Consider the following 13076-nt stretch of genomic DNA (forward strand, 5'->3'; position numbering starts at 1 on the left):
TCATTTCAATCTTTTGATCCATTCCCTGAGTATCATAAGACAGGTCACATTCTGCCCACACTTCACCCTGGCAGTTCTGTACCAACAAGTCAGGTTCTAGGGCAGCTTCCAACAGGAGAAGGTCCTAGGGGGTACAACATAAGATGCAGGCATGGAAGGGGCTTGGTGGAGACCACCAATATGAAGGCATTGTATAATTAAGGGTCTGGACTTAGCAGACTCCTTGGGTTCAGAGCCCAGCTCTGCCACTTATGTGAAGCTTTTGGTCTCAATTTCTTTAATTCTAAAGTGCAAACTGTAATAATATCAACCTCATAGAGTTGCTGTGAGGATTCAATGAGTCAATACATGTAGTACTTAGAACAGTGCTTGGCCTATAGTGAACGCCCATGAATGCCTATTATTAAGGCGGTAAGGGAAGTCTTACTTGCTGTGTTTGGACTGCCACTGTGTATGAGGCATGAGTGCTGTGTTTTGTGTTTTTTGGGTAGGGAGTTAAGGGGAGATTTTATGAGCCATGTTTATACAACCTTCATGTGTTTTTGATTGGATGCAATGAGTTCAGGTCAGGAGAAGATTCTGAGATGGCATGCTTGCATTTGCTTCGGATTCAGATTTAAAACTTCATCTTTGCTTCATGCAAATAAAAAGACTACAGAAGGCAAATGAGTATAGGAAAAAGTTTCTCCATAGCTCCAGGTCTTGTCTTCCTGATATCCCTTTACTACAGGCATGGGCATGTTGCAGAAGCTCTGCCAATCACACAACATCCTGGGAACTAGACTGTCATCCTCAGACAGCAGCAGAGGCATCTGGAGACAGTGCTGTAAAGCAGCACATCATGGTTCTTACTGTGGAGCTCCGTGGAGTGGTCTGGCACCTGTTCTTTGGGAGTCTATTTCTTCAGCCCTCTCTTGATTCTTTGAGTCAATGCCCTGAATCTAGTGCATTCCTTTTTTGACAGATGTTACCAGAATCAGGTTTGTTTGTTGCTTATAGTGAAAATACCTTAACTGGTACAAATAGCAAGTAGGAAGATTAAATATTTCCATTGTCAGTAGATAAGGGGACACAGTTGAAGCTAAGAGTCCTGGAAGTCATAGAAAATTCCTTCTTAGAAAGCATGGCTTGGAGGGAGTGAGAATATCCTTTCTTTTCTGAGGTACATAAGAAGAAATGCACTTTTGACCTATTTGGGTGGAAAAAGGGAGAGTCCTTAAGTTGGCCAATATTGGGCTGCTCTAAACACAAGGTGCAGCATGTAAGTGTGTTTGGAGATGGGAGTGGTGATTTTTCATGTGCCGGAGATGCAAATTACCAATAGGCAAAAAGACTAACAGAAAATTAAAGGCTTTCAAAGAAGTGACATTTTTTGAATAGAATCATCACCATCATTGCCACTGAGAAATTAAAAGTGATGTTGTTAACTGAAATCTATATTGTATTGCATCATCTTATCACCTTAGGGGTTTCTTAAGGATAATGGTGTATCTTATATTTCTTCTATACTTAAAAATTACAAGGTGATAAGATGCTATAATACAATATAAATAGTCAAGAACTCCGTTTGTCAGATTATGAGTGGTCTGTGGGGAAGACCAGTAAGGTTTTCTTTTTCTTTTTCTTTTCTTTCTTTTTTTTTTTTTTTGAGACAGAGTCTCTCGCTGTTGCCCAGGCTGGAGTACAATGGCACAATCTTGGCTCACTGCAACGTCTGCCTCCTGGGTTCACGCGATTCTTCTGCCTCAGCCTCCCGATTAGCTGGGATTACAGGTGCACACCACCATACCCAGCTAATTTTTTGTATTTTTAGTAGAGACGGGGTTTCATTATGTTGACCAGACTGGTCTTGAAATCCTGACCTCATGCCTGTTCATTTTTCAATTCATTTTTCAGCCAATTGGTACCTACTCTAGAAATCCTTCCTTGAATCTTCTAGTCAGATGATTCTTTCTTTCCTACTTACTTAATTCTAGCCTGTAGAGGGGTTCTAGTTCATTTTGAGAGCTGACTCTCCAGTAGGGGCTGTGTGGAGGACTGTGTTGAAAAGGGATCCTGAACCACTCAAGGCTCAGTGAGAAAGAACTGCAATTGGTGAGGCATGTCTGCAGTGGGTAAGGGAGTCATGTGTTTGCCATTGCTGTCATCTTTGGTTCATTGACTCGCTTACTAAATTGTAAACTCTTTGAGAGTCAGGTCTGTGTGTGAGTCACCGTTCGATTGCCTCCAACACTTGGCACAACACCTAGCACCTTAGATGTTCTCAATAAATCTGTGCTGAAATGAGGGCAATGAAGGAAAAAATTCATGGTGGAATTTGAGCTTTGCTTTGAATGGGGGTAAAGATTTGGCTGTGGGAGAATAGAGTTTCTAGGGACAGGAAATGGCATGAAGGAAAGTTGTAGAACAATATGGAAGAGGCCTCCAGAGAAAGAGGAGGCCTTTTTCAGGATGTAGTGGGAAATCAAGATTGTTAAAAGGAAAGGTTTGGAGTCTATAGGTAAAGGTTTAACTAAAATTGTTGAGGCTGTGATCTCATGAAGGAAATTGTTTGAAGTATAGTTTAATGGAACAAACTAAAAAAGACAAGAGAAAATTCAGCTGTGGGAGGCATCAGTTTTTGGAATATTTTCCTCCTCCAGGATTTGAAAATAGAGAATTGGGCAGCTTGTGTGATTATGATTAGCAATATAGTGACATTATTATTGTCAACTGGAACTTCAGAACAACAATAAAAACAACAAATAGATTTGATAAAGAAGCTCTCATTTCTAATGTTCCTACATAAGGTTTATTTCAGGCCAATTTTTTTGAGCAGCTGTACCTATGTTAGATATCTGACCATATATAAAAATGCCCGTACAAAAATGAATGGAGAATTTTGAATTTTTTCAGCTTCATTCGCTCCTGAATTGTCTGCCGTGCATCGTTCTTGTTCCCTTTGTGCTTTGAAAGCACATTATCACGCCACACAGCAAATTACAGTGTGGGTCTTACTGAGATCTGGGTCAGGCACCAGTTTGGAAATCTAACTAACTGAAAGGGACTTGCCACTCAGTGTACCTGTTTTTGGTAGGATGTTGGATAAATCTGCAAACATCTTGGACATAAATATTTTTTAGTCTCAGATACTAAGTAAATTGCTTTTTTCTCTCTACATGCAATACTTTAGAAGTTTCCTGATTTTAATGATTATTGACTTTGTATGTCATTGCAGCTAGATTGCCCTGCCCTGCCTCATGCCAGAAAGACCTGCCCATTTCTCGTAATATATTACTACTCACTTTGTCATATTTAGCTGAAGGTGAATTAAAAGTTAATAGGAGCCAGGCTTGGTGGTACACGCCTGTAGTCCCAGACACTCAGGAGGTTGAGGTGGCTCACCTGAGCCCCGGAGTTCCAGGCTGCAGTGAACCATGATCATGATACTGCACTCCAGTTTGGGTAACAGAGTGATACCCTGTGTCAAAAAAAAAAAAAAAAAAAAAGACAAAAAGCCAGGCGTGGTGGCTTACGCCTGTAATCCCAGCACTTTGAGAGGCTGAGGCGGGTGGATCACCTGAGGTCAGAAGTTGGAGACCAGCCATGACCAACATGATGAAACCCCGTCTCTACTAAAAACACAAAAAATTAGCCAGGCATGGTGGCTCATGCCTGAAATCCCAGCTACTAGGGAGGCTGTGGCAGGAGAATTGCTTGAATCCGGGAGATGGAGCTTGCAATGAGCTGAGATCACGCCACTGAACTCCAGCCTGGGTGACAGAGCAGGACTCTGTCTCAAGAAAAAAAAAAAAAAGTGAATAGGAAGAATTTTTCTGAATGAAGGGAAAGGGAAGAAAAGGTGCAAGTAGTCATAGGTCTAGAGACCTTTAGGCTATGAATATAATATTTAATACAATACTACTGATCAGTATGGGAGCAACTATAAACTGACTTGTGGTTCACTGATGCACTGAGTTTCTGGGATTAGGTGAGGTCGTGGTAAAATACAAATTATGACCAAAGTAACGCCTATAATCTAGATGTAAACTTATTTGGAAAATATAGGTAATTTTCTTTCCCAATTCAGAATGACCAAATATTCTCCATCCTTTGAGGAAGTGACTTGCCTCCCATTTTCTTCATGTAGATTGTTTGTTTTTGCTCTCTCTGTATATTCGTTTAGACACTTGTTGCTGAAAGCAATAGAAACCCAGTTTAAATGGCTTTTAATAAATTGTTTCGAGTAACCACCAAAAAAAAAAAAACCAAAAAACAGAAAAACCACAGTGGAATTCAGGACTCTGAATTCCTGACAACTCTGCCAGAATGTGTCTTGTCTTTACTGTTTGTCTTCTGCAGCGTTGGTTTTGGCAGCTGCTGCTGCTGCTGCTGCTTTCTTTTTTTTCTTTCTTCTTCTTTCTTCTTCTGTTTTCTTTTTCTGTCTTCTTTTTCTGTCTTCTTCTTCTATCTTCTTTCTTCTTCTTCTTCTTTCTTCTTCTTCTTCCTCTTCCTCTTCTTCCTCTTCCTCTTCTTCCTCTTCCTCTTCTTCTTCTTCTTCTTCTTTTTGACTGAGTCTCGCTCTGTCGCCCAAGCTGGAGTGCAGTGGTGTGATCTCAGTTTACTGCAACCTCTGCTTCTCGGGTTCAAGTGATTCTTGTGCCTCAGCCTCCTGAGTAGCTGGGACTACAGGTGCCCACCCCCATGCCCAGCTAATTTTTGTCTGGTTTTGGCTCCTTCTTAGCCTTGTGTTCTCTCTTTGTTGGAGGCATGATGGCTACAGCTGCTCTAACCTCTACTTCCTCTCTGATTCGGGGGATCATGTGGGGACTCTCATTATAGAATGTTTTACAAAAGCCTTGTTATGTCTTGTTGGCTCCAGCTGGATTTTATGCCTATTCCTAAAGCAAAATCACTGTGGCCAGGGAATATGATGTGCTGCATGGCTTGGACCTGGAACCTTAGCCAAAAATGGCATGGATGTATCATTACAGGTGGAACATCAGAACTAAAGTTAGGACTGTTGCCAGAAGAAGGAAAATAGTTGTTGAAGGAGAAAACAAAACATGTTGAGGAAATTATACTCAAAGTGTTAATACTGACATTATAATGATGGGGACTTGGGTAATACTCATGTGTTGAATTTTCCCAGAGAGCCAGTGAAGGCCTAAAGTGGGAGAAGGGGTAGGGGACAGTAGATGGGATATAAATACTAAATGAGAAGAAAAAGATCCTGGGATGCCGGGTAGGCCCAGTTGCCTGAGCTGGGAAAGTCTCTGTGGTTAATAGGCTTGTGACCTGCTGGCCCCTTATCTTTCAGAGGAGGCGACAATTGGAAATGCCCCTTATTGGGTTCAGGGATGTGATGAGTGGTGTAAAACTGAAGTTGGGTTTTTGACAAATTTAGAGACAAAATGTTTTCTTTTGGCCCTCAGTGAGCTAATTTGATGGGAGTGTTTCTTTTTCTTTTTTCTTTTCTCTTTTCTTTACTTTTAAGAGATGGAGACAGGACCAGGCACAGTGGCTCACATGTGTAATCCCAGCATTTGTGAGGCCAAGGCGGCTGGATCACCTGAGGTCAGGAGTTCGAGACCAGCCTGGCCAACATGATGAAACCCAGTCTCTACTAAAAATATACAAAAATTAACTGGGCATGGTGATGGGCACCTGTAATCTCAGCTTCTTTGGAGACTGAGGCAGGAGAATCACTTGAACCCAGGAAGCAGAGGTTGTAGTGAGCCAAAATCGTGCCATTGCACTCCAGCCTGGATGACAAGAGTGGAACTCTGTCTCAAACAAACAAACAAAGAAAACCCAAAAAAATAAAAAGAGATGGAGACAGGGGGTCTCACTGTCTTGCTCAGGCTGCATTCAAACTCCTAGCTTTAAGCAATCCCCCCACCTCAGCCTTTTGAGTAGCTGGGACTACAGGCACATGCTACTGTGCCCAACCAATGGGAGTGTTTCTAAAGAAACACAGCATTTCCATCCAGGCCCCCTGGGAGGCCAATGAATGAACAGAATCGAGGTGAGGAACCAAACTTAATAGACTGAAGGACTCATCTGGCACACACAGTGCTTTATAATAATTCAAATTGTTTGCCAAAGCTTAAAAATCAAATTTCACCTAAAAATATGGATCTGTGACTTCCCTTGAAAAATCAGAAGATCTAGCAACCCTGGGCCTCATTCCTCTTGGTAACTGTCCACTGGAGCTCAGCAGTGGCTGCTCCTTTTCAGAGCCCTTCCCATCCCCTACCAGGTCTGAATCACACTTCTGACTTTCCCTGCCTGGCCCTTGTAGGCTTACAAATGTGGATGGGATTTCCAGGGGACAGGCATTACGGACACATTAAGAAAGGGGTAAAGGTTAGGAGTCAAATGGGGAGGGGCCTCTTTCTTCATCCAGGATTTCAGGAACTAGGAAGAATATTCATGGCTGTAGATAGGAAGTGTTGCTGAGCTTGTGGCCATGAGGCATCATTGTTCAGTGGGTCCTCAGAAGAACTGATTCCCACTGTGTGGATTCTAATTTCCTCAGCTTACAAGTTATCTATCACCCAGTGTTGATAGATAGGACTTAAGTAGAGAGGACTTAAGGCTTTAGGAAAGTACGGGGGACTAAGTCATTCCCTTTCTTTCTCCCCTACAAATAGTTCCAGTCAGTCTCCTATTGATACTTTTTATTGTGCGTTAGCCAGTAAATCCTACTTTGCACCATTTATATATACTTTTAATCTAGTTTCCTATTTTTCAGCTAAGAAAACTTACTAACCTTGGCTCTGCCAACAGAGGCAAAGATTTTTGTGCCCCTTGAACAGGCTGCAGTGAGGGAGCAGTGCCTGAGTCCTTGGAGGCATGGCAAATCCACTAATGCATCTATCTGAGTGGAGCTGAGGGCACAGAGTAGGAGGCGGGGGGACCAAGTTGAGTCATATGTTTCACATTGTCCCTCTGTGCCTAGGCCATCCCTTCAATATGTACTTCCTCACCGATCACTTGAAGTGTTTGGGTTTCAAAACTGAATAGCGCCTGTTTGGTGGTAGCCATGGATAATGGTACAACTCTGGGATAAAGGCCTTGTGAGAAGAGACTACGTTGTTGTTGGTTTTTGTTTGTTTTTGGCATGCTGATTTAACCATTCAGTGAGCAGCTCTAACTCTGCACACTCATTCATTCAGTTGCACAAGTCAAATAACATTTGAACATCTGTGCTTAAGTGACCAAATCCCATGTATTAAAAAGTAAAGTCAGAGCTGAGGTGCCAGCAGCTTTCACTTCAATATGTTGTCTTTCCTTGGGAAAGTGATTTCCTCTAAGTCCTTCTGTACAGCCAGTTTTTGGGTCCGCATCCGTATTTTTCTTCACCAAATACTTGCTGACTCATTGCATGTTTTTACATTGTTATTCTGGTAACTGCTGCCCCTGACTTGCACTTAGCTTTTTATGAAGAAAGGGATAATTTTGCTGCAATGTGAATCTTTCTCATATCAAATGCTTTTCCAAGAGCTTGTTTCTGTTTTCTTCAAGTCTTTGGTCTTTGTCTTTCTCTTATTCTTGTTTTCTCTTAAACTCATGCATGTGAGTGTATGTGTACATATGCCTAGTCTCACCCACCCCTTTTAGCCTTCTTCTCACATCACCATTCCATATAATACAATTGCTTTGGTTACAATTAGTTCAGAAACTTTTTTTTTTTTTTGAGATGGTCTTGCTGTGTTACCCAAGCTGGAGTGCAGTGGTGTGATCTCGGCTCACTGCAACCCACACCTCATGTGCTCAAGTGATCCTCCCACCTCAGCCTCCAGAATGGCTGGGACTACAGGCTCAAGCCACCACGACTGGCTAATTTTTATATATTTTTTTAGTAGAGATGGGGTTTTGCCACGTTGCCGAAGCTGGTTTCCATCTCCTGAGCTCAAGCGATCTGCCCACCTCGATGTCCCAAAGTGCTGGGATTACACGTGTGAGCCACAATGCCTGGCCCTAGTTCACAGACTTCTAACCTAAAGCCATATATGATATATGCTGAGTAACTCCTATAATATGTGGTATATAGTATAAAAGAGACTCCTTTATATCTAGATTTAAACAGAAAGTGAATTAGAAGATGATTCTAATTTGTTCATCAAAGAACAATAATCATAAGATTGTACTATTTACAAAAAATCCGTTTAAGTTAAACTTTTCAGGCATTTACAGTTGAACCTGATAAGCGCTATGTCGTATGAGTACAGTTTTAGGAGAAACTGATTCTTACTCATCTTTATATCTTCATTTAGCCAAGCCAAATAGGATGTATTTGTTGAATACATGAATGAATGAATTTAAACTCCCTTACTAGGGGCCACATGTTGGGACTTTTAAGTAAATAGTAGAAAACTCTTGGTGGTGAGTCTAACAGCCACTGAAGGCCAGTCCCAAATTGCCAATGCATGGGAATCCTCCTAGAGGATCAGTTCCTCTTCCACTTTTCTTTTTTTCTTTCTTTCTTTTTTTTTTTGTTGTTGTTGTGTTGTGTTGTTTTGTTTTTTTGAGACAGAGTTTCGCTCTTGTTGCCCAGACTGGAGTGCAATGGTGCAATCGCGGCTCACTGCAACCTCTGCCTCCTGGGTTCAAGTGATTCTCCTGCCTCAGCCTCCTGAGTAGCTGGGATTACAGGTGTGCACCACCACACCCGACTAATTTACTTCCACTTTTCTTTAAGCACAAATCATTTTAAATGGGACCTTCTTTCACCAATTAAAGCCTCTTTTTTCCTTGCCTAATCCTCAAGAGTACCATGACACAACCAAATATATATTTGGAAAGTTACGCACATTCTAAAAGAGACTTTTGAAAATTTAGATAAAATTGGATTTGATCTTTTATCCTCCCTCAAATTTCTTCCTTGAGCCTTTTAAAAGTTTACCAAAGTTAGAGCAGTTCTTTATGATTGGCAGAATCTAAAAGCCTTCTTAGAACAGTTTCAGGAAAAAAAGGCAGTAGAAACAACCCTGAATTGCCATGAGACTGACAATGTAAAATCACAACTGTTACCATTCTTTTGTACCCTTCCAGAAAATGTTTTATAAACATACTGCTGATACCATCACTCTCCTTTCCCTGCCACACTTACTTTTCTGCATCTTGTTTTGTTTTTTTGAGAGTACAGATGCTCCTTAACTTACAGAGGAGTCCCATTTCAATAAACCCATCGTACGTAAAAAGTGCATTTTGTACACCTAATCTACTGAGCCTCATAGCTTAGCCTTGCCTACCTTAAATGTGCTTAGAATGCTTACAGTAGCCTAAAGTTGGGCAAAACTTTCTGACAACATGGTAAATGTAGAGTATTGGTTGTTCACCCTTGTGATCGTGTGGCTGACTGTGGCTCACCACCTCTGCCCAGCATGGTGAGAGTATCATACCACTCTCTGCTGACTGTGTATAACTTCCGCACCATTGTGAAGTTGAAAAATTCTAAGTCAAATCATCATAAGTTAGGAGCTGTCTGTGTATCTTGAAGATCCTTTTATATTTTTCTATTTGTTTCATTTTGGTGTCAAAGGATTCAAAGCAACATCTTTACACTTATTAGCTATAAAAACAAAGCTTTAAAGATAGGAAACAGTGTTGTATGGGTTTGGCTTTTTTGAGAAGTCTACATGTTGCTTTTGCCTGATTATAGGAGACTAAAAATATTTTATGTAATTAACAAATTATATAAATTTGAATAGGCATGAGCAAAGAATATAACCCCAGGTTTATTTTTATCGTTTCAAATGCAAGGTCAACACAAACACTGTTAATTTGCAGTCTTTCTGTGGAGTGCAAATGCTAAAATTGGGCCACTATTTTTAAAACTTGAGGCAAGGGATAGCATTTTGAATACAGGAAAGGATATACAGGATGACTGAAACCACAGAGATTCAAAGCCAGCCACAACACAACTAGCATTTTGCAGACCCAGGGAATTATGCTTAACAATCCTTAAAAAAACGATTTAATCTATTTGAACACAAAATAAGTATGCCTCTAAATAGTTTTAAATACACTAAAGCTTTCTAAAGGTGAGAATCCAATGAAATGAATATTTAATGCTAAGATGTAAGAACCTGCATCTGGGGAGTAAGATGACTTCTATTTACTCCTTTTTCTACTGACTTGAGCGCTTTAGAATTTTTTAAAAAACAATATAGAATTAAATAGCGGACAGTAGTATATTTAAAACAAGACCAAAAGATTTAATTGCACATTTAATTAGAACCAGGTTCCAGAAAAATTGTAAGAGATAGAAATTTGTGATTTCGAAAGAACGCCACAATTTCTGAATAAATTTGTGTACAGATCACAAATGAGCCATACTCTTAGAGGGCTTCACACAATTTAATGTAATTTTTCAATGATGAATGAAATTTCAGTGAATAAATTATTTTGAAAATTGATGTGCTTCACTGAAAAATTAGGGATGATATTGAACCTTCTATATAAATACAAGTCTATAAAAGTGTATAAAAAGAGGATTTTCCACTTAGCTTCAATTCCTATTGTTTTATAAAGCACTTGTCACTTATTTTCTGAGGCATATATTAACTATCTGATAGAACTAAGTGTTTATGAGGAATACAATATAATTTGTATTCATCTTTAGCTTTATAGTGAATAGACAAGCCACTAAGTCATTTTAAAAATAAGAGTTGTGGCTACTCTATGAAGTAGCCATTCTTTTATTCCTTTACTTTCTTAATAAACATATTTTCACTTAAAAAAAAATAGGAATGCTCTTACATTGTTGGTGGGAGTGTAAATTAGTTCAACCGTTGTGGAAGACAGTGTGGCGATTCCTCAAAGATCTAAAACTAGAAATACCATTTGACCCAGCAATCCTGTTACTGGGTATATACCCAAAGGATTATAAATCATGCTGCTATAAAGACACATGCACACGTATGTTTAGTGCAGCATTATTCACAAGAGCAAAGACTTGGAACCAGTCCAAATGCCCATCAATGATAGACTGGATAAAGAAAATGTGGCACGTATACACCATGGAATACTATGCAGCCATAAAGAAGGATAAGTTCATGTCCTTTGCAGGCACATGGATGAAGCTGGAAACCATCATTCTCAGCAAACTAACACAAGAACAGAAAACCAAACACTATGTTCTCACTCACAAGTGGGAGTTGAACAATGAGAAGACATGGACACAGGGAGGGGAACATCACACACTGGGGCCTGTTGAGGGGTGGGGACTAGGGGAGGGATAGCATTAGGAGAAATACCTAATGTAGATGACGTGTTGATGGGTGCAGCAAACCACCAGAGCACATGTATACTTATGTAACAAACCTGCATGTTGTGCATATGTATCCCAGAACTTAAAGTATAATAAAAATAAATAAATAAGAGTTGCATTGCTAGATATTGGAAGTCTTAAAAATGTAAATAATTCTACTTTTTTTTTTTTTTTTTTTTTTTTGAGACGGAGTCTCACGCTGTTGCCCAGGCTGGAGTGCAGTGGTGCGATCTCGGCTCACTGCAAGCTCCGCCTCCTGGGTTCACGCCATTCTCCTGCCTCAGCCTCCTGAGTAGCTAGGACAATTCTACTTTTAGATATTTATCACACAGAATAAATATGGAGAAGAACAAAGATTTATCTGCAGGGATGTTCATTGAAGCATTATTTGTAATGAAAAATTAAAAGCAGTGCAAATACTCTGAAAGAGGGGATTTACCAAATAAGTTATGATACAGTAATATGTAGCCATTAAATATTATGTTGATGAACCAACATGAAAACATAGTGACAATGTGTTATTACCAACAAAAAGGTTATAATATAGTATGGTCACATTGTTCTCACCCCCAAAAGGTACACATGTGTTTTAAAAGTAGGTCAGAAGGGGGCCAGGCGCCATGGATCAACATCTGTTATCCCAGCACTTTGGGAGGCTGAGGTGGGTAGATCACTTGAGGTCAGGAGTTCGAGACCAGCCTGGCCAACATGGTGAAACCACATCTCTACTAAAAATACAAAAATTAGCTGGGCATAGTGCCACATGCTTGTAATCCCAGCTACTGGGGAGGCTGAGGCAGGAGAATCACTTGAACTCGGGAGGCGGAGGTTGCAGTGAGCTGAGATCGCACCATTGCACTCCAGCCTGGGTGAAGAAGCAAGACTCTGTCTCAAAAGTAAAAAAAGAAAGTAGGTCAGAAGGATAAAGACAACGAAATGATATTTGTCGATATTTCTGTATAGTAGGATTATGAGTAATGTTAATTTTCTGTTTGGGACAGTCGTTATCAATTATTTTCTGTAATGAACACACACCACCTTGTGACTTTTCCTATAGCCCAGTTTTACATAATTTTTTCCTTTTTAGTTTGTCTTACCTGCTCAGAATACGAAGTCCCCCACCCCCTCACCGCTCAACTTTCAAAGGCTGAGACAGGAGGACTGCTTGAGGCTAGGAGTTCAAGACCAGCCTGGACAACATAGTGAGATCCTGTCTCTACAAAAAACTTTTAGCTGGGTGCAGTGGCAGGAGGCTGAGGTGGGAGGCTCACTTAAGCCTAGGAGTTTGGGACTGCAGTGAGCCACGATCACGCCAAAAAAAAGAAGAGCCCCACAGACCCTCAGAGACTTCACATGGGGGAGGAGAAAGAATGTGGCAGTGGCTGAATATTGTAAAGCTGAATGTTAAAACCACACATCCCATTATAAGATAAGCAGATTCTGAATTTACCTTTTTTGTGGACATTATTCGTGTCTTAAAAAGTTTTACTTTCTGACCTTATGCTGTACATTTATAAATGCTCTACTTTTCTCAAACTTGAAATGCATTGCTTGTTTTCTTGAAATTGTGGGGCAAAATGCAAATAGAAATTAATATTAATTCATTAGGCTGTTGAGAAATATCTGTGTAAAAGCACGAGGTGAGAAAAACAGGTGTTTCTTCCCCTTACTGAGTCTCAGTTATAGTTTGGCTGGCCTATGCTGAGAGATTGTTACCAGGGGACCTACTCCTATTTGTTCTTTGTCAGCCATATCTCATAGATAATTTCTCCTAGAGAATGTACTTCCTCTGTACCTTATATTGCTTAGATAAATG

At 40.2% G+C, this 13076-nt stretch overlaps 1 protein-coding gene across 11 annotated transcripts in view; it reads left to right on the forward strand.

Moving 5' to 3' along the window:
• The window catches only part of PLS1 (plastin 1), a 111932-nt gene that overhangs the window by 50006 nt on the left and 48850 nt on the right, over positions 1-13076 (forward strand). For 4 of the 11 annotated variants that reach the window (XM_077991550.1, XM_077991554.1, XM_077991551.1 and 1 more), the window contains exon 2: positions 12348-12462. The exons of the other annotated variants lie outside the window; for them this stretch is intronic. The gene's annotated coding sequence lies outside the window, so the exon portion shown is untranslated. The remainder of the gene's footprint in view (positions 1-12347; positions 12463-13076) is intronic. 11 annotated transcript variants of the gene reach the window in all.

The sequence above is a fragment of the Macaca mulatta genome, chromosome 2 (genome assembly GCF_049350105.2).
Source record: "Macaca mulatta isolate MMU2019108-1 chromosome 2, T2T-MMU8v2.0, whole genome shotgun sequence".
In the NCBI taxonomy this organism is placed as follows: domain Eukaryota; kingdom Metazoa; phylum Chordata; class Mammalia; order Primates; family Cercopithecidae; genus Macaca; species Macaca mulatta.